Source organism: Amblyraja radiata, chromosome 8, assembly GCF_010909765.2.
Source record: "Amblyraja radiata isolate CabotCenter1 chromosome 8, sAmbRad1.1.pri, whole genome shotgun sequence".
NCBI lineage: Eukaryota > Metazoa > Chordata > Chondrichthyes > Rajiformes > Rajidae > Amblyraja > Amblyraja radiata.
In genome coordinates, this window is record NC_045963.1 from 43592970 (window position 1) to 43615568 (window position 22599).

Here is a 22599-nt window from a genome sequence, read left to right on the forward strand (position 1 = left end):
GCGGGTGTAAATTTCAGACAGCGCTCCCCCGCTTTCCCTCGCCCCCGCATTTGCGATGTGTGTGTGTGTGTGTGTGTGTGTGTGTGTGTGTGTGTGTGTGTGTGTGTGTGTGTGTGTGTGTGTGCAGACGGTCGATCCGGCTCGCAGTTTCATCGCTGACGGTCGATCCAGCTCGAAGTTTTTCAGGCGAGTGCCCTCGAGCTGACCAAGTGGCCAAGGTTGGAAATGAAAATATTCTGGAACAGTAACTTTTAGCAATAGGCAAAATGGAAAGGAAGCTAGGATGACCCTGATATTAAAGAATGCGATAGTCATAAGAGACGAAGGACCTAGGCTCAGAAAACGAAGAAGCATATTTAATTTGAGTCGAGCAGAGTAACAACAAGAGGCAGAAAATATTGTAGGTATTGTGTATAGGTTTCCATGAAGTAGTGGAATTGTAAATCATAGTTTAAATCTAGAAATAAAAGTTGCATTTTAATAGGCCTAAACATCAATCATGGGAAGCTTTGAAGTTTCAAGAAACCAAACTTTGAAGTTTTAAGAAACCATGAACATGAAGACCCAAGAAACTAAATTAGCAGAAGTAGTCTGGATCACAAACTTGGAGAAGGTTTCCTTTATCAGCATGTTAGGAAATCAATGAGAGCATGTTTATTTATTGTACAATATTATGAGAAAGGGTTAATTAATGACCTGTAGATAAGGGGTGTTTAGGAAAGAAAGATCACAATATGATAGAATATTAAAAAATTGGAAGTGATACCTGTCCTCTCACCAACAGGAGAATGGTCCTTACCTCCCACCAACCTCATTGTAGACCTTTGAACTATCTTTAATTGGATCTTTCTGGACTTTCTGGACTTTATCTTGCACTAAACATTAAACCCTATATCCTGTACACTGTGAATGGCTTGATTGTGATCATGTATCGGCTTTCCGCTGACTGGATAGCACGCAACAAAACAGCTTTTCACAGTACCTCGGTGGTGATAAACTAAACTGAACAAAAAAATGCTGGAATCCATTAGTTAAGAAATGGTAGCAGTGTATTTTGAAAATTATAATAGAGCAGAGTGAACATGTTTTTATGAAAGGGATATCATGTTTGATAAATCCATTGGAAGTTTTTGAGTTGTAACCAGCAGAAAAAAACTGAAGGGAGGAGAATGTTTGTGGGGTACTTGGGCATTCAGAAGGCCTAAATGAAGTGCCATCTGTCCATTTCTTTAGACTTCCTCCTGGTCCTTGAACTACCTGCTAATGGGAACAGGTTCTCTCTATTTATCTGTCTGAACCAGGAATGGTCTTGTATACTTTTGTTAAGACTCCTCTCAACCTCTTTTTGCAGCTTTTCCAGTGTTCCCTGCAAATATTTCCCCATAAACCCTCCAACATCTTCTCTTGAGTATGATTTTGTTCCACAGTGCATTGACCAGAAATGGAAGCAATATTCCAGGTTTGGTCAAACAGTCATCCAATATAAGAAGGTACTCATGTGCTGAAACATTTTTAAAGTTGCAAGAGTTGGAAGATGTTGTAAACAGAGTTAACATTTTATTTAGTCATCGATCTAACAAACTGAAGAAGATTGTTCAGGAACTGCAAATTAGCTGCTTTACAGGACCACACATACAAGACTGTGCTGACAAGTCCAATGACATCACTCTCCACATCTTGAAGTTGCACCCACCCTTCTCGGTCTTGCACGTCTTTGACTTTATTTGACTGTCCAAGCAGTACTGACAATCAATCTCACCTGACTGCACTGTTTGTCTTTCTGTCACATTCACCATAAACAAATGTTCTCTATCCAACAGAGACGATTACTCTCAATGCTACGTCTCTTTCTTCTCTCCTTACAGAATATCAGGGAAAGGTGGGGAATCAGTGGAAGCCTTTCACGTCTACAATGGAGATTGGTAAGAGCAGCCGCAATAGACCAGTTGGCCTTGCGAGCATGCTTAGACATTCAATGAGATTATGGCTAATCCCAATTTGACTCAACTTCACTTTCCTGCTAGACTTCATTGCAGTAACTATTCATCTCAATCTTAAATACATTCTACACTCTGCCTCCACAGCTCTCCATAGTTGATGGATGTTTCAAACATTTATGACCCTCAGAAGAAATTCCTCCTCATTTACATCTTGGGTGTCCCTTTATTGTGAAACTATAACTAGTGCTAGATAACCCCATTAGGGAAATTACTTTTCAGCATCCATCTTGCTTCGAGTTTAGAGGGATCCAAGCAAATGGGACAAGCCCAGGTGCCAACATGGTCTGCCTGCACAAGGTGGTAGAAGGGCCTGTTTCTGTGCTGTGCACCTCTATGACTCTATAATGGGGAAATAATCCCTGCAAGCGACAATGAGAGCAAGATTCGAACACTGAAATAAAGCACGGCACTATAACTATGAACTTGCCAATGAACCCTTCAGCTTCATATATTTCTCAATAAGGTAACCTTTCATTCTTTAAATTTTAAATTATTTGTCATACCTTAGTCCTTCTCATGTTTAAATAATACTGACATTCTGGGCTTTTTTTTGTTGGTGTGAGTCTCAGGGAACCTGAGTCCAGCCACTAGCCTGAACCAGTTAGAACTGACAAATATAAGTCAGATCTGTGTAACTCAAACCCTATTTGAACCAAGGTTATGAGGTAATGGTATCCAGCCCCCTTGAAGCAGGCCCAATTAAGGAAGGGACATGAATCAAGTGAGTGGGTTTAAGCCATTGAGAAGAAGACCAGATATTGTTTAATTATCTGTAAGCAGTGATTTTTATTGACTAGCAATGATTTTTAGATTTTTTTTAGTTTGTCAGTGTATTTGTCTTCTTTTTTCTGGATTTGTAACAACTGTGTATAAAGAAGTCTTGAAACCTACCACGGGACTCTGAACATCCTTGACAAAAAGCTACGTTCCAACTGTGGATAATGTATCATTTAGCGTGTTACACTGCATCTTCCATGTACAGGTATTTGCTCACTCACTCAACTTGCCTAAAGCACTGTGAACCTTTGCATCCTCCTGACAACTCACAATCACACCTGAAGTCACTGGCAGAATTTGAAATGTAATATCCTATCCCCTCATTTAAGCCATTGATGAATATGAGTGATTCTGGAATCTAAGCACAGATTTCTGTGATACGTCACTAGTAGCAGCCTGCCATTGCAAAAAATACCTATTTTCTGTTTCCTGTCTGTTAACTAATTTTCTCTCTCTGCCAATATATTACCTTACTTGAAAACGTCTCAAGTTTTTTCAAAAATTTGCACACTAACATATTTTATAGAACTTTATTAAAATTCAAATATGGCACTTCCACTGGCATGCTCCCATCTATTCTCCCAGCTACATCTTCACACAACTCCAGTATGTTTGTCAAACACAATTTTGTTTTCAGAAATCATGCTGACTTTGTTCATCTTTTTTTAAGTGCCTTGTGAAACAGACTTTAGCATTTTCCCTGCAACTATGGTTAGACTCACGGGTCTGTAGCTCACTGTTTTCTCTGTCCCTCCTTGTTTAAATTATGGGGTTACATTTGCCATCTTCCACACTCCATTCTACAGGGACCACTCCTTCAAAGGTTCAAAGGTTCAAAGGTTGATTTATTGTCACATACACCTAGATGTAGTGAATTTCCTTTTGCCAATGCAGCACATAAAAAAGAATACAAACATAACAATAATAAATAGCTTTAACATAAAAACATCCCCCCACAATGATTCCCATTATGGGGGAAGGCACAAAGTCCAGTCCCATCCCCAATGTCCACCCATAGTCGGGCCTATTGAGGCCTCCACAGTTGCCTCTACGGAGGCCCGATGTTCCAGGCCGTCCTCGCCGGGTGATAATGTTCCGGCGTCGGGAGAGTCCTCTCAGCGGCCTGGGAACCCTGGAACGGCCGCCTCCCTACTCGAGACCGTGGCTTCCGGAGCCGACAAGGCCGCGCCGAATGGAGCTCAACTGGCGATCTCGTCGCGAGATCCCAGGCTCCCGATGGAAAGTTTCAGCGCTGCCGCCCGCAGCTCCGCGATGTTTTTAACGCCGGTCCCAGCTCACCGGAGTTCCAGCGCGGCGTCCCAGGCAAGGCACCGCCCGCCCCGCAATGGCGCTCCAGCGCTGCACCGCCGTCCTCACACCCGCAGCTCCGCCACCGCCAGTGCCGCCGCCGCCGATGCCGGTGCCGCCGCCGATGCCGGCGCTGCCGCCGCCGATGCCGAGGCTCCGGGCGGTCCCCTCGCTCCTCGGACCCGCAGCTCCGCAGCCGCCGCCGCCGATGTCGATGCTACGGGCGGTCCCCTCAGGAAATACCGCTCCAGGCCCGCTGGTAGGCCGCGAGGACGGGTCGAAAGTGCAGCCCGGAGAAAAGCCGCATCGCCGACCAGGTAGGGACCCTGAAAATTAGTTTCCCCCTTCCCCCCCCCCCCTCCCCACACATAAAAAAACTAGAACTCCTTAAAAACAAAACACTAAACTAACTAAAAATAAGAAAAAAGAAATAAAAAACAGACAGCTGCAGGCTAGGCAGCCATACCCCCTGCAGGTCGGCGCCTTCATGGCTAGGATCCTGAAAGACCTCAACCAAAACTTCCATTACTTCCCGGCTACTTATTTTAGTAATCTGGAATGTAGATTTTAGACTTTTATTAGCATTGAATCCCATTACGTTTCATGCTGCTTCGGGAAAAAGCCAATATAATCAAATACCTTTTTCACCCCAGTCATTCCCTCTTATCTCCTCTCCCATTGGAAAGAAGATGGAAAAGCTTGAAAGCATGTACCACCAGACTCAGGAACAGCTTCTTCTCCTTTTCTGGCAGGCTACTGAATGGCTCTTCCATAAGTTAGGTATAGTCCTGATATTCCAACCTATCTCATCTTAGATGCTGGACTTTCTTGCTATGATTGTAATGCTGCAAGGCTGTAAAACTACATTCTGCACTTTGGTGTTTTTCTCCTCACATTACCTGCTATACTTGTGGCTTGATTGAAATCATGTATAATCTATTTAATTTGACTAGATAGCACGCAAACAAAGCTTTTCACTACTTCGTGGTACACATGACAATAATAAAGCAATACCGTTAATTTCTCCCCAAAAAGTGGAAAGGTAGAATGGCAAAGTAATCCCAGACAACACAGCCTAGGAAGTGAAGGCGTCAGGGAGCCAAATGAGTGCAGGTGCACAGGTCAGATCTGAGAGAACACACATGCAACAGTGGGAGACTGTTTAGATGAAGAGGGGAGACAGCAAAGAGCAACTAGAACATAAGAACAAAAATATCATTTTCTGAACCTTTCATGGAATGTACAACAAATGCCAAGTATATATTTTCTCAAGCCACAGAGGCTGTAAATATCCTTGCTCTGCTCCCTTTCTGAATCCTTTGAGCAAATCTATCCTTTTCTTTGCACGGTTCTTAACCTGCTTCCAGTAAAATAACACATATGATAGATTTGTAGCTGTTTTGTGCGTTACAGTATTTCAGGAAAGATGGTGCTGATATGGAATGCCAAATGCCGGCAAGGAAGCTGTACCCAGCACTGACATGTCTCCCTTTGGAAAAGTAAGAGAACAGAAACTTAACATGAAAAATAAACTGGCTTTGCCTACCACAGACCATACGTTTGAACCATTTAATAGGATAAGGAGTATCAGAGCTTAAGCAAATAAAAAATCCCCGCCTAGTAGTTTGAGTGAGCAATTTGGCACGGTACAAAATAGCCGAAATAATGCAGGTTCTTGTGATGTGTCCTGTTACTTATTCTTTCCCCTGCACCTCAGAGCCCAAAATTGTTTCACCGTCTAATTTTAAAATGACCCCATGGGAACAGCAGTCTAACCTACAGTGGCTTGCAAAAGTATTCATACCACTTGAACTTTTCCACATTTTGTCACGTTACAACCACAAACGTAAATGTATTTTATTGGGATTTTATGTGAAAGACCAACACAAAATGGCGCATAATTGTGAAGTGGAAGGAAAATGATACATGGTTTTCAAATTTTTTTACAAATAAAAAACTGAAAAGTGAGGCGTGCAAAAGCCCCCTTTACTCTGATACCCCTAAATAAAATCCATTGCAACCAATTGCCTTCAGAAGTCACCTAATTAGTAAATAGAGTCCACTTGTGTGTAATCTAATCTCAGTATAAATACAGCTGTTCTGTCAAGGCCTCAGAGGTTTGTTAGAGAACAATAGTGAACAAACAGCATCATGAAGCCCAAGGAACACACCAGACAGGTCAGGGATAAAGTTGTGGAGAGGTTTAAAGCAGGGTTAGGTTATTAAAAAAAAACCCACCTTTGAACATCTCACGGAGCACTGTTCAATCCATCATCCGAAAATGGAAAGAGTATGGCACAACTGCAAACCTACCAAGACATGGCCGTCCACCTAAACTGACAGGCCGGGCAAGGAGAGCATTGATCAGAGAAGCAGCCCATGGTAACTCTGGAGGAGCTGTAGAGATCCACAGCTCAGGTGGGGGAATCTGTCCACAGGACAACTATTAGTCGTGCACTCCACAAATCGGGCCTTTATGGAAGAGTGGCAAGAAGAAAGCCATTGTTGAAAAAAAGCCATAAGAAGTCCCGTTTGCAGTTTGCCACAAGCCATGTGGGGGACACAGCAAACAAGTGGGGAGGTGCTCTGGTCAGATGAGACCAAAATTGAAGTTTTTGGCCTAAATGCAAAACGCTATGTGTGGCGGAAAACTAGCACTGCACATCACCCTGAACACACCATCCCCACTGTGAAACATGGTGGTGGCAGCATCATGCTGTGGGGATGCTTTTCTTCAGCAGGGACAGGGAAGCTGGTCGCAGTTGATGGGAAGATGGATGGAGCCAAATACAGGGCAATCTTGGAAGAAAACCTGTTAGAGTCTGCAAATGACTTGAGACTGGGGCGGAGGTTCACCTTCCAGCAGGACAACGACCCTAAACATACAGCCAGAGCTACAATGGAATGGTTTAGATCAAAGCATATTCATGTGTTAGAATGACTCAGTCAAAGTCCAGACCTAAATCCAATTGAGAATCTCTGGCAAGACTTGAAATTTGCTTTTCACAGACGCTCTCCATCCAATCTGACTGAGCTTGAGCTATTTTGCAAAGAAGAATGGGCAAATATTTCAGTCTCTAGATGTGCAAAGCTGGTAGAGACATACCCCAAAAGACTTGCAACTGTAATTACAGCGAAAGGTGGTTCTACAAAGAATTGACTCAGGGGGGCTGAATACTTTTGCACGCCACACTTTTCAGTTTTTTATTTGTAAAAAAATTTGAAAACCATGTATCATTTTCCTTCCACTTCACAATTATGCACCGCTTTGTGTTGGTCTATCACATAAAATCCCAATAAAATACATTTACGTTTGTGGTTGTAACGTGACAAAATGTGGAAAAGTTCAAGGGGTATGAATACTTTTGCAAGCCACTGTAGTAACCATTAAAGTTAAGGATTGAGAAGGCAACACAGGAAAGACAGAGCATATGCAAGTACTGGAGGAAGTGATTAGAGTTTTCTTACTGTCAGACAGAAAAAGAGAGGCAAAATCATTGCTTTAAGAGAGAGAAATAGACAGCAAATCAAGAACAATAATCTACATTTAAAGTGTAGCAGCACAATGGGTTTGAATGGGTTTGGAAAAATGCTACTATACCAACGCTTAAAATGTGGATTAGTAATATGTTGGACACAGCACACCTGGAAGAAATGAGACTCCTCCTAATAGATAAACAAGACCAATTCTTAACGAGTTGGTCTCCATTTATTGATTTCTTGGATTCATGTGGTGCAACAGTATCGTAAAAAATAAAGGTTTCAGGTATGGGTGAAAGATGATCAATAATATAAAAACTCATCTCCTTGTGGCGATTGGATAATTTCCCTCCTGTTTTCTTTTCTTGCTTATTTCTTTTCCTCACTATCTCTTTTTCCTCCTTTTTATTCACACACACCAGACTTTCCTCTATTCTTTACTATCTCTTTCTTTCTTATTTCTCTCTTTAAAAAAAAAAAATGAAGTTGTACAGAGAATGTATTATGTTAACATCATTTTGGGAACCTGTAAAAAGGTACCACTGTATTGTACTCACTTCTAATTAAAAAAAAAAAAAAAAAGTGTAGCGGCACAGTGGTGCAGCTGGTAGAGCTGCGTGGGGTTTCCCCACATCCCACATCCAGACGACTTGCGGGTTAGTGCGTTAATTGGCCGCTGTGAATTGCTATTAGTGTGCAAACGAATGGTAGAATCTGGGAGTTGATGGGAATGTGGGGGTAATAAAATGGGATTAAGGTAGTATCAGTTTAAATGTGTGATTGATTGCAGCATGGCTGAAAGGCCTATGTCTGTGCTACAGGCAGCACAGTGCATAGTGTCAGAACTGCTGCCTTACAGTGTCAGAGGCACGGGTTCGATCCTGATGGGTTTGTGCTATCTGTATAGAGTTTGTATGTTCTCCCTGTGACTCCCTGTCTCTGGCACTGTAAGGCAGAAAGTCTACTGCTGTGTCACAGTGCCGGCATGTATTTAAAAAAATATAACAGTTATAGCAGTTGATAATATTATATTCTCAACATGAGAAAAACACAGAAACATGAATTTGTACATTTTCATTGCATGGAACCACACCTATCATTATCTGGCAAATCACTGCTGTGTTTAATATGGGGTTATGGGAAATTTACTGATACAAACATGGAAATTGGTGAACTCTACTGAGTAATTTTTGGACCTCAAGTCTAATTATCTTCTGATCCACCACGGAATGAGATTGTAAGTAAGACAGTGCCCGGTCTCAATATTAGGAGCAGGAGTGGATAGGATTAGGTGGGGGAACCCAGTGCTGTAGTAAGCAGCAGCCAAAAGATTGCACAGAAAGGTTAATGATTCACCGAAGAATGACTGTGTATACTGTAGTGCAAAATAAAAAGTGTGTGTTCAAGGATTTGTGCTGTGTTCCCAGGAACCACACCTTTTGTAGTTAATCTTGTTCTGTCTGCCTCATTCATCTCAGATGAGATTTTTACTTCTCCTGGAGGAATACTTTCTTGCATGGATATACGCCATGATGGAGTTTTGACGAGCCAGAAAAGGTAATCCTGATCTTGTCAGATGTTGCTTGACCTGTTTTATATTAGCACCTGTTCCAAACTAAGAAAAGTTACATTCATTTAATTTCCTTTTGATGGTTTGACCCTGAGTTACAATATTGAATGTCCATTGTTTCATCTCTCTGGTGAGGTATTTCTTCTTCAAAACTGCCTATGGTTTGATTCACCCCAGGCTCTTCCAGTGTTTCCAAAGATTCATTCACTGCACATCATTGAAATGGGGCCTCCAATTATTTGTCTTTTCCTCTGATTCTTGACTATTGTCATTTTTCTTATCTTCCCAAAGCAACAAATCATGATCTTCCACCCAGGAACAAATGCTGGTGCTCTCTCATCTAAACATCAGCATGGTGTAAATTCTTTCCTATATGACTTTAAGCTGATCCGATCTCCATTCCCTCACTTTCAAGAACGCATTTCTGTGCAATAGTTCTGCCAGGGCTGGCCTTCGGTCAGAAGGAATGATGGACTAGATTGCATATTCAATGCATACTATTTACTCCAAAACAAAAAGGACCAAAAGAAATCACCAGTGACAACTGTGCAATGGGAAAAGACATTCATTCTCGTGTAGACTTCCATCATTCTGTTTGTACTGAAAGCGTGCCATCGGGATCCCTTGATGTGAATGATTTACTTCTCCAGATGCTCTACGTATGGCTGCACGCTATCAATTGTTTACAAATCCAGGAATTAAAAAATCCTGTTTGCTGAAATCTTTCCAAAGAAACATTATACTTCACATGGAACGTAAAATATATTTACCATATGGAAAAGCAGAAACAAATAGCACTGATACCTTCGAGGGTAAAGTACATTAGGATGAAAGGATGAAGAGGTGAGTGAATATAGGGCCTGTCCCACTCAGGCGACTTTTTAGGCGAGTGCAGGAGACTCTGCGCTCGCCTCATGATCTCCACATGGTCGCCACATGTTCACTGGTGAGTCTCCTTCATGGTCGCGAGGAGTTCCTGCATTCTGGGAACTCGTCACGGCCTCGGTATGGTCGCAGCAAATTTTTCAACATGTTGAAAAATTTTCTGCGACCAGAAATTGGTTGCCATGGAGAAAATCAATAATCCTGTAGTCGTAGGTGCAGTGATAGTGGGGTCGCCATGCGAGGTAGGTGAGGTTGCCATATGTAGTTTTAATTAATCTCCGTTGCTGACCGGGCATTTTCATTGGCTAATTGGGGGAAAAAAACGTAAAGGGGCTGTCCCACTTGGGCGACCAAATCCGTGAGTTCCGGCGAGTTTGCCCTCGACTCATACTCGCAGCATAATAATAATAATGGATGGGATTTATATAGCGCCTTTCTAATACTCAAGGCGCTTTACATCGCATTATTCATTCACTCCTCAGTCACACTCGGTGGTGGTAAGCTACTTCTGTAGCCACAGCTGCCCTGGGGCAGACTGACGGAAGCGTGGCTGCCATTCTGCGCCTACGGCCCCTCCGACCACCACCAATCACTCACACACATTCACACACAGGCAAAGGTGGGTGAAGTGTCTTGCCCAAGGACACAACGACAGTATGCACTCCAAGCGGGATTCGAACCGGCTACCTTCCGGTTGCCAGCCGAACACTTAGCCCATTGTGCCATCTGTCGTAGCATGGTCGACATGAGGTAGTAGGAGGTCTTTGTAACTCTCCTTCATGCTCGAGAGTAGTCCCCGTTAACTCGAGGCCTCAGCTAGGTCACGGTGTATTTTTCAACATGTTGAAAAATGCCCGCGAGTAAAAAAAGGTCGCCATGGAAAAAATCGATACTTTTTTTGCTCATAGGTTTAGTCGTAGTAGGTTGTAGTAGGTCGGCATGTTAGTTGTAGGTAATCGAGGGTAGTTGAAGGTAGTTGTAGATAGTCTTCATTATACTCGAAGGGAGGTCGAAGGAGATCGAAGGAGGTCGTCTTCACTCTCCACTATTCGGTGTCCAATTTCCCGAAGTTGGTCGTAGCTAGTCGTAGCTAGTCTTCGACATAGTCGAAGGAGGTCGAAGGAGGTCTTCTACATAGCCGAAGGAGGTCTTCAACATGACATTTTTTCAAACTCTCCTAAACTCTTCTAAACTCACCAATTAGGTCGCCCAAGTGGGACAGCCCACTGAACACGAGTTTTCAGAACCAAGGAAAACCGACCGGTAATGTTAAATGCCCGCCAAACTTCACAGCTGTGTATCTCTGGCTTATTACAAGTTGTCTGGCTTCTTAAAAGTGTCTCCACTCCTTCTCCCCTTCTCCCCCACCCCCCTTCTCCCCCCCCCTCCCCCCTCGCCCATTCGTTCTCTCCAGAGATGCTGCCTGTCCTGCTGAATTACTCCAGCTTTTTGTATGCAATGGGGTCGAATAGCCCTGTTTCAATGCATTGGTTCGATACAATTCTGTGTTATTTTTTATCTCACAAAATGCACTGACATTTAACGTCAACATGGCTGAAGTAACCCAAAGTAAGAAAAGTCACATTCATTTCATTTCCTTTTGAAAATGATCCTTGGAAAGTCTTCTGGATACTATAGCAGCTTAGTAGAAGCAGATTTAACGTTTGATTGGCAAGTCTTCAACATGGGCATTATTGTAAAGGTATCCACACAAAAACGCCCTATTGCAGGCTTGCCTAAACCTATACCATGCAGAGCCTAATATTCACTTCTAAATTAATCAAGGGATATGAGGTTGGTGTTGGAGGTAACAGATTAACCATAACCTTAATGAATGGCAGAACTGGCATATGGCTTGCTCCAACTCCTGTTTTGTAGGTTATATAAGGCAATTTATAAAGTTAAAAATGATGTCATAAGTACTTTCTGTGTATACAATACATTGAATTGAAAGTCTACAAATAATTTAGCCATCTTTTAGTTTAGTTTAGTTTACTAAGGCACAGTGAAAAACGTTGTGGTCAGCAGGAAGACTATACATGATTACAATTGAGCCGTCCGCAGTGTACAGATACAGGATAATTCTGCTTCTATCACTTAAGAATTTCTGCTTCTGTGACCAGCATGCAGCCTGGTTTTATGTTTTGAAAATAATTTTCTACATTCACTGGATGTTGTCAAGAGAGAGTTAGATTTAGTTCTTTGGGCTAACAGAATCAAGCAGGCACGTGCCGTGAGTAATTACTCAGGGTAGGCAGTCAGTCGGCTTTTTAAAAATCTTAAACCGTGCATGCACAGATTATTTTCCTCTCGTAATTTTCCTCAACTTTTATAAATTCTTCAAAAGCCATATCTCTTAATAAAATACCGTATTTCCCGACAATGAAGACGCACCTGCGTCGAAGACGCACCCCCATTTTGAGTTGCTAAATTTTGAAAGAAGGCTGGCGGGACATAGAATTTCTTACGCTCAAAAAAATAAAAAATAAAAATAAAGAAAGTAACAATTCAATTTGCCCAAAGCTTCCAATTCTGAATTACTGAATGAATTGAATTGAATTGAATTGAATTGAATTGAATTGAATTGAATTGAATTGAATCCCTTTATTGTCATTCAGACCTTACGGTCTGAACGAAATTTCGTGCCTGCAGTCATACATACATCATACAATAATAAACAACAGTAAACACAAATTAACATCCACCACAGTGAGTCCACCAAGCACCTCCTCACTGTGGTGGAGGCAAAAAAATCTTAGGGTTACTGTCTCTTCCCTCCTCTTCTCCCTCTGCGCTGAGGCGATTCCCCACCGGGCGATGGCACAACAGTCCCGCGGCTCACCGAACCCCGCGACGGGCCGGCTCAAACACCGCGGCCCGGGGGTGGTCGAAGCTGCCGCCCTCCAGTCCAGCATACGCAGCCGCTGGCCCACGGCTGAACCCAGGACTCAGGTCACCGCCGCCAGAACGCCGTCCCAGCCACCGGAGCACCGTTCCAGCCCCGAGCCGGATCGCCCTCACGTGAGTGCCGTTCCTCCCTCGAGCTGGGCCACTCCGACGGGAGTGCCGTTCCTCCCTCGGGCTGGGCCACTCCGACGGGAGTGCCGTTCCTCCCTCGGGCTGGGCCACTCCGACGGGAGTGCCGTTCCTCCCTTCGGGCTGGGCCACTCCGACGGGAGTGCCGTTCTCCCTCGGGCTGGGCCACTCCGACGGGAGTGCCGTTCCTCCCTCGGGCTGGGCCACTCCGACGGGAGTGCCGTTCCTCCCTCGGGCTGGGCCACTCCGACGGGAGTGCCGTTCCTCCCTCGGGCTGGGCCACTCCGACGGGAGTGCCACAGCCCCTCGCGGGAGAGTCTCGGCCCCTCGCCAGGCCGTCCTCACGGGAGCGCAGCTCCAGCCCCGAGCTGGGCCGCCCTCACGGGAGCGAGCCCAGAGCAAGTCCTGACAGGCTGCCTCCGGAGTCCCGAGGTCGCCAGCTCCGCCATTAGGCCTCAGCGCAAACGGAGACAGAGAGGGGGGATACGACGAAAAAGTCGTATTCCCCCCAAAGGAGAGACAGCAGACCCCGTTTCAACCCCCACCCCCCCCCCCCACATAAACACAACCTAAAAACCAAAAACGCAACTTCCGGTATTACTGAATGGGTGGGGGGGTGGAGGGTGACGGCAGGTGGAGAGATGGTGGGAAAAACGGGAGCACACCGGGACAAGTTGAATCAGTTGGGATCTTATTGAATGACAAAACTAGTTCAAGGGACCAATTGGGGGGAGAGTTTCTTTCACAGAGTGTGGGGAGTCTGGCCGGGGTAAAGTTGCGGGGAGGGCAGGAGCATTGAGAAGGAGGGGGTCGGGGTTCATCCCAATAACCCTCTCACTCACCGCTGCCGCAGCACTCCGGGCACTGAGCCACCGCGTTGTAGCCGGGGAGGGAAGTAGCTCGGGTGGCTGCGAGCGACCACCGTGGCACCTTCTGCCGGCCCGCTCACCTCTGGCAGTGCTCTCCATCTGAATAGTGAGGGGATCAGCTCAAGAGCAAAGATCATATAGCGGAGCGGGTCAGCGGGCTTTGGATAACAGGACAGTGGGCGGTGGAGCTTACTCCTGTGTCAGCGCGAACAAGGGACCAATTGAGGTTACTCGCGCTGACACAGGAGTAAGCTCCACCTCCAGCTGTCCTGTTATCCAAAGCCCGCTGACCCGCTCTTGTCATTAAGGTAATGACAATCCATGTTTGAAAAACCCGGAGTACACAGTCCATGGTGCAATGGCAGAACTTCAGCTGCCTTCAGCTCCCCTTGAAATTGACTGCTTGAAGCAGTGTTGATGGCACGAGAGCTGCACACACTTTCGCGTATTACAAGTACTGCGGATGAAAGGCACGGAGAATTATGCCTACCTAAGAGATCGATTCTCCTGTGCCTTCACTATTTATATTTAATAAATATAATTTTATAATTTTAGTCAGGGTAGGCAGTGCCTACCTTTCCTACCCTGATGGCACGTGCCTGGAATCAAGGGATATGGGTAAAAAGCAATGAAGGGGGTACTGATTTTGGATGATCAGCCATGATCATATTGAATGGCAGTGCTGGCTCGAAGGGCCGAATAGCTTACCCCTGCACCTATTTTCTATGTTTCTATGTTTCTATGATGTCATAGCTTGGAAGTAGCAAAAACTTTGGTGACCTTCAGAAATAGATCCATCTCTGTGATATACATTTTCAATATATTCTCCTCCTGATTTATGATGCATCCCAGTAATTCAACATGGGTTTACAAAAGTTAATTTGGCATTTAAAGCAATTCCATCTTCACCTAACAGATTTCAGCACTGCTTCTAAGATCCTGCTATATAGAGTCTGAGTTTTGTCATAAATCAGAATATTATCCACGTCACAAACAGCATTGTGTGCACCACCTTGTACTTGCAACAATCCCCACTAGAACATTTCTGCTCCTGATGAATTCCAAGTGGAAGCCTTATGAACCAGCATTCTAGAAAGCACAGCATTTCAGAAACAATTTGTATTTGTGTAAGCACATTTCTCCTGCTTGGAGGCATCTCCAAATGCTGCAGGGCAACATTTTCAAACAGGGTGGTGAGTATATGGAATAAGCTGCATGGGGAGGTAGTTGAGGCAGGTACTATAATAGTAAAATTACACTTGAACAGGAACATGGAAAGGAGAGGTTTCGAGGGATATGGGTCAAATATGTGCAAATTGGACTAGCTTAGAGGGTCGGCTCGAACGAGTTGGACTGAAGAGCACTCTTCTGTGTTGCATGTCTATCTGCCCATAAGATAAGATGACATCTGCTCCATATTTTCTGACTGTTGATCTCTGTAATTCAGCGGTTAAATCTAAACAAGACAAAATATGGCGGCTCTAAATCAATTACTTGGATCAAATTGTATTCTCATGTGTCAGGGAAACTGAGAACGTTCACCTGTGGGCCCTGTCCTGGGTTGGTAGAAACATAACAGCAGTGTTTTCTTATAATTAATGAATAACTTCTTAATGCCAAGAAAGAATCTCAGGGCTATTTTTTTTGTTTCTTTGGACCTTAATCGAAAAAGCATTTTTCCAACGAGTTATTTGGAATTCACCGCCTTTTTGCATACATGGCCAAAACAGAAATAACCTGTCCAACAAAGACCTTCTGTGTGTCCATAGTCTCTGCCGATAATGATTGGTAAGGTATATAATTATGATAACCTACCATCAGCTGCATTAGAATTTCAAGGATGTCTTAAAATGCTGCCACACACAGCTGTTGAATATTTCATGACTTTATTTGATATTTAGATAGCATTGAACTGGTGTGACAACTCTAATCTTCCCTTAATGTTGAAATGGCTGTGTGCCAGGCTGCCAATTAAAAGGGAATCTGTCTTCCTTAAAAGCTTGTCTCGGGGAAAGTCATTCATGTTCTGACAACAGATTTGAAGGAGTTCTTATTTATGCTCCATTACTTCATGATTGAAGGAGGATTATCCATCATTGCTGATGCACGTGGCTCATTCCAGGTCCAAATGGTTGTGAAATAATCAATCAGTTTAAGCTTCTGAAATGTTTCTAATAATTTCTTGCATTTTTTATCTCACGTCAGTCACTGCACTTTGCGTATCTTTTCCACCAAGCCCGCTTTCTGACTTTATTGGGGGAGGGGGGAAGAAATTAAATTTGTCCTGTTTTAATTTCTTAATTTTGAGAAATGGCAACTTAAGAGAAAACACTTTTAAATGGAGCACAGGAACAAAGACATCGAGGGATATATGTGCATAGATTCCCACACAGAGGTGGGTCTATGGAATGAGCTTTCAAAGGATATACATAAAACGCTGGAGTAACCCTGCAGGTCAGGCAGCATTTCTGGAGAGAAGGAATGGGTGACGTTTTGGGTCGAGACCCTTCTTCAGACTGACTGAAGAAGGGTCTTGAGCTGAAACAGGGTCTTGACTGGAAACGTCACCAATTCCTTCTCTCCAGAGATGCTGCCTGTCCCGCTGAGTTACTCCAGCATTTTGTGTGTATCTTCGGTTTAAACCAGCATCTGCAGTTCCTTCCTATACATTACGAGTTTTTAGAGGAGGTAGTTGAGGCAGGTCCTACAACAACATTTAAAAAACATTTGGATAGGTGGATGGATAAGAAAAGTTTAGAGAGATATGGGCTGAACACAGGCAGGTAGGAATCGTGTAGATGGGCATCTTGGTCAGCATGGGCTGTAGGGCCTGTTTCTGTGCTGCATGTCTCTGACTCAATGCGATTGTTGAAAGTGGCCGGGCAGCATAAGGAAGTGGTAACAATAAGCATTGAGGATACTGGGCTCTAACATAGGAACATAGAAAATAGGTGCAGGAGGAGGCCATTTGGCTCTTCGAGCCAGCACCGCCATTCATTGTGATCATGGCTGATCATCCACAATCAGTAACCCGTGCCTGCCTTTTCCCCATACCCTTTGATTCCGCTAGCCTCTAGAGCTCTATCTAACTCTCTTTTAAATTCATCCAGTGAATTGGCCTCTACTGCCTTCTATGGCAGAGAATTCCACAAATTCACAACTCTCTGGGTGAAAATGTTTTTTCTCATCTCACTTTTAAATGGCCTCCCCTTTATTCTTATACTGTGGCCCCTTATTCTGGACTCCCCCAACATTGGGAACATTTTTCCTGCATCTAGCTTGTCCAGTCCTTTTATAATTTTATACGTTTCTATAAGATACCCTCTCATCCTTCTAAATCCCAGTGAATACGCCCAGTCTTTCCAATCTTTCCTCATATGACAGTCCTGCCATCCTGGAAATTAACCTCGTGAACTGTGCCTCAATAGCAAGGATGTCCTTCCTCAATTTAGGAGACCAAAACTGCACACAATACTCCAGATGTGGTCTCACAAGAACCCTGTACAAGTGCAGAAGGACCTCTTTACTCCTATACTGAAATCCTGTCGTTATGAAGGCCAACATGCCATTAGCTTTCTTCACTGCCTGCTGTACCTGCATGTTTATTTTCAGTAACAGGTGTACAAAGACACCCAGGACTCGTTGCACTTCCCTTTTTCCTAATCTGACACCATTGAGATAATAATCTGCGTTGTTCATGCCGCAAAAGTGGATAACCTCACATTTATCTACATTATACTGCATCTGCCATGCATCTGCGCACTCACTCAACCTGTCCAAGTCACCCTGCAACCTCCTAGTATCCTCTTCGCAGTTCACACTGCCACCCAGCTTTGTGTCATCTGCAAATTTGCTAGTGTTACTTTTAATTCCATTATCTAAATCATTAATATATATTATAAATAGTTGCGGCCCCAGCATCGAGCCTTGCGGCACTCCACTTGCCACTGCCTGCCATTTGCCTAACAAATGGACACACACAGGATACAGGAGAAACGAAGATGTGATAAATCTTTATAAAATACTGGTTGAGACTCAGCTGCAGTACGGTGTCCAATTCTGTGAAGCTTTGGAGAGGATGCAGCAGTGATTTACTGACAAGATTCCAGGGATAACGTACAGTATCTAAAGAGTTGTTTGCCTTGGAACAGAGGACATTTCTTGGAGGTATTTAAAATCATTAAGGGGATTGACAGACCAGATAGTGATAAGCTGTTTCTCTTGGCAGAAGGCTCAGGAGCTAGAAGTGGAGATGGAGAGCGACAAGAGTAACATATGAGAAAAAAATGTTTTGCACAGCAAGTAGTTAGGGTCTGGAATGCATTGGAGGGAGGCAGGCTCACTTGTAGTGGTCAAGAGGGAGCTGGGGAAGTTTCTGAAAGGAACTAATTTGTGGTAAATGGGAAGATGGTTGGAGAATTGGGACCAGCTCTTATAAAGGACTGGTATAGACTCAGCATATTGTTAGCTGTTAGCGTGGCACAATGGAACAGCAGTAGATCTGCTGCACTACAGCATGCCAGAGATCTGGGTTCGATCCTGACTACAGGTGCTGCTTGTATGGAGTTTGTACGTTCTCCTTGTGACCGTGTGGGTTTCCTCCGGGTACTCCGGTTTCCTCCCACATTCCAAAGACGTGCAGGTTTGGAGGTTAATTGGCTTCTGTGAATTGTCTGTGGTGTGTAGGAGAGTGTATGGGTGATTGTTGGTCGGCACGGACTCGGTGGGCCGATGACCCTGTTTCCACACTATATCTCTAACCTAAACTGGTCAAATGGCCATCTTTTAAGCTGTAAATATTCTCTTATTTTTAACGTGTAGTTTGCAGTATTCTGTGCGATTAGTTAGTGAGGCCACAGAGATTCAAACAAACAGCTTTATCTTATTCCCCTTGTTTGAGATGTGGGAAAATGCGCCCACAGGTATTTGTAAGGATCACAGTGTTTTCCTCAGTGATGAGCCTGCCTCTGAATGTGCACCAAATGCCTTCACCCATTTTCTTTTAATTTAACTAATTTTCGAAAATGAAAGGATTGCTCTTCTAGTGTGTAGCTGATTTTACTTCGGAGTCACGTGAGTGACTACGTGAAGAAGCCCGCCAGGACGCATGCGTGTCATATCGCTTTCACGCTTGCGAAACGACAGGCGGGGTGGAGCGTTCCCCCGCAGCGGTAAGTTTGAAACCGCGACCTGCAGGTAAGTGATTTACTCTGCGGTAGTTTTGTCCCCGCGCTGTTTTGCACAGGGGGGGAAGCTGGACAAAATAGTGTCCACAAGTGCTGCGAGTGAAGCTGGCTGGGGAGGACCGTGAAGTTGTAGGAGCCAGCAGCAGCTGAAGGCACAAGCCCCGTAAGGGATCAGCTGTGCCGATTTCTGATCCCGCACCGGCCAGAACACCACGGCCGGGCGGGAGACTATTCAGAATGGGGCCGTCGACTTTTGACAAGTCGATAACGGCAGGAGGCGGGGTGGAACGACGTTCCCCCGTAGCGACAATTTAAACCAGGACCTGCAGGTAAGAACTGCGGTCTTTTTGTGTTTTCCCATGCTGATTACAGGTGGAGAAACCAACGGGAAACAAAGAAGACAAGGTCTGCGACAAAGCTGGTGAGGGAGGACCGTGGAGCAGCGGGCAGCCAGCAGCAGCCAGCGGCACTCGGATCACCGATAGTGGGATCAGCTGTGCCCGATGTCGCCTCCGCACCGGCCAGATCCACGCGGCCGGGCGGTAAGGCTAGACACAATAACAAACAAGGTCGTGGACTCAGAGGAGTCCGACTTTGAACAACCGCGGGCGGCCAGCGACCGAGAGCGCTGGAGCCGGATGGAGCGGTGTGTGGAGCATTTGCTCCAACGTGACAGACTCCGGGAGATGGAGTCGGGTCACTGTGGGCCCTATGATAAACCCACAGCAGTACCTCTTGAAGGGCTGCACAGTGCTTCTACCTCATCAGAGGGGAGCACTGCGGGTCAGTTCTGGGCTGACCTGGAAGAGGGGTCCGCAGAAGGAAAGACAAGTGTGCAAGGGGTGCAGGAATGAGAGAACTTACTGGACTAATAAAAGGGACTCCAATAAAAACCCACTACAGCCAAAGACAGCACCCCTACGCACCCACCAGCAGAACTGGTGAAAGCTCGAAGGCCGGTACTCAAAACATGTCTTTTTTAGGCCATGGCCCAGGCCGGCCTTCTTGGAAGATGCGGGGACCTCCAACGCCAACCAAACCGAAAATCCAGACACCAGCGCAAGAACAGCAGCGAAGAACCTACAAAAAGAAGTAAACCTGCCACTGGTAACTATGGAGGTAGGTGGGTCTGGTTCCCTACAAAATACAGGGAGCATGGAGGTTGGGGGGAGATTACACTCTTTTCTGAACGCATGGAGCATGTTAACAACCGATACTTACATCTTAAGCAGTATCCAGGGATATACAATAGAGTTTATACACAAGTACAGCCCTCCAGTTCAACATATACCGAACCGAATGTTCGTGCTTTCTGATAAAGAAAAATCAAAAGCGCAAGCTGAACTGGAGCGGTTTTACGTAAGAGGTGTAATTGAGAAAACTCAACACGAACCATTAGAATTCGTGTCCAATATATTTACCAAAAACGAAAAAGATGGTAGTTGCCGCATCATCATAGATCTGACAAAATTGAATACATTTGTACAATATATTCACTTCAAAATGGAAACCTTTGTTACTGATAAACAATTAATTTCCAAAGGTTACTTCATGGCCAGCATCGATTTAAAAGATGCTTACTATTCAGTGCCTATACGAGGTGACCACAGATGTTAGTTAAAATTCAACTGGATGGGACAACTCTGGCAGTATAAAGCACTGCCAAATGGGTTATCATCAGCCCCAGGCTGTTCACAAAAATTTTGAAACCAGCCCTAGCGTTTCTACGGAAACGTAAACACATGGTCATGGCATATTTAGATGACATACTCATTGTGGGCAAAACTTTGGAATTGGCCAAACAAACTGTAACAGCCACAAAACAGTTATTTGAAAAACTGGGATTTATTATCCATCCAGTTAAATCTAAACTAACGCCTTCCACTACTATGGACTATTTGGGGTTCACCATTGACTCAGTTCACATGTCGGTGACTCTGCCTAAGGGAAAGGCTAGAGATTTAATAGAGGCTTGCAATAACCTCATTGACATCAGCAAACCATCCATCAGATTGGTAGCAAAAGTAATTGGCAAAATGGTGGCTGCTTTTCCAGCCACACAATTTGGACCTCTACATTACCAAAACTTACAGAGAGCAAAAATACAAGCACTCTAAGTTAATGCAGGTCACTTTGACAGACCTATGAAATTACGAATCAAAGCTAAAATGGAACTAAAATGGTAGATAGATAACATCTGGCTTTGTTCCAATCCAATCATTGTCAGTAACCCTTCCATGGTACTACAAACTGATGCCAGTGTACTTGGGTGGGGAGCCACCAATACCATCACCAGCTGTGGAGGTAGATGGACTGCTCAGGAGCCATCATTATTACTCACACTGGGCATAAACTACCTGGAAATATTGGGTGCATTCCATGGCCTAAAGTCATATTGTACTGGGTCATATCACCAGCATGTTAGACTACAGATAGACAATACCAACGTGGTAGCATACATTAACCACATGGGTGGAAACAAATCGACATCATGTGACAATCTGGCTAATACAATTTGGCAATGGTGTATCCAGAGAGATATTTGGATATCAGCCACTTACCTACCAGGAAGACTAAATTTAGTGGCAGATACCAGGTCACACAAATTTAATGAAAACACCGAATGGATGTTGAATAAAAAAGTATTTGCTGATATTACAGCAAAATATGGAACACCAGATATCGATCTATTCGCATCCAGACTTAACCACCAGTTATCAAATTATGTTTCATGGGAACCAGACCCTGGGGCAGCGGCGACAGATGCATTTTCGCTGCATTGGGGGGAAATTGTTTATTTACGCATTCCCTGCTTTCTGCCTCATCAGTCGGGTATTAAGGAAAATACAACAAGACTCTGCGTCTGGTATTTTGGTAGTACCCGATTGGCCTACTCAACCATGGTTCCCAGTGGTATTAAACATGGTATTAGAACCATGTATCACCATCCCACATAGACCAGATTTATTGCTACATCCCGTAACAAGGGATAGCCACCCATGCCATAAACATTTGAACTTATTAATTTGTAGAGTTTAAAAACACCTCAACTATAACTGGGACTGACGGACCGAACAGTGAACATGATCTCGGCGGCCCAAAGACAGTCAACCAAAAAACAGTATCTGGTCTATATCAGGAAGTGGGAGATGTACTGCCATAAAAATAACATCACCTACAGAGACATGAACATCCCGTCTGTTCTGGAATATCTGGCAGGCCTCCACTATGATGAGGGGATCAGTTACAGTGCCATCAACTGCGCCAGAAGTGCCCTATCGACTTACCTATAGCAGGGGACAGAGCGTTACTCTGTTGGGACTCACCCACTGGTAACAAAACTTATGAGGGGAATTTTTAATACTAATCCCCCAAGAACCAGGTACTCCCAAATATGGGATGTAAGTATTGTCCTGAAGATGCTCAGGAATTGGTCTCCAGCAACAGCTCTGTCCCTACACAGACTGACATTAAAAACAGTCATGCTA

General features: G+C 44.4%; 1 protein-coding gene across 3 annotated transcripts in view; it reads right to left on the reverse strand.

Annotated features, from left to right (window-relative positions):
- Positions 1 to 22599, reverse strand: part of prkn (parkin RBR E3 ubiquitin protein ligase) — an 833127-nt gene that overhangs the window by 186086 nt on the left and 624442 nt on the right. The window lies entirely within an intron of this gene.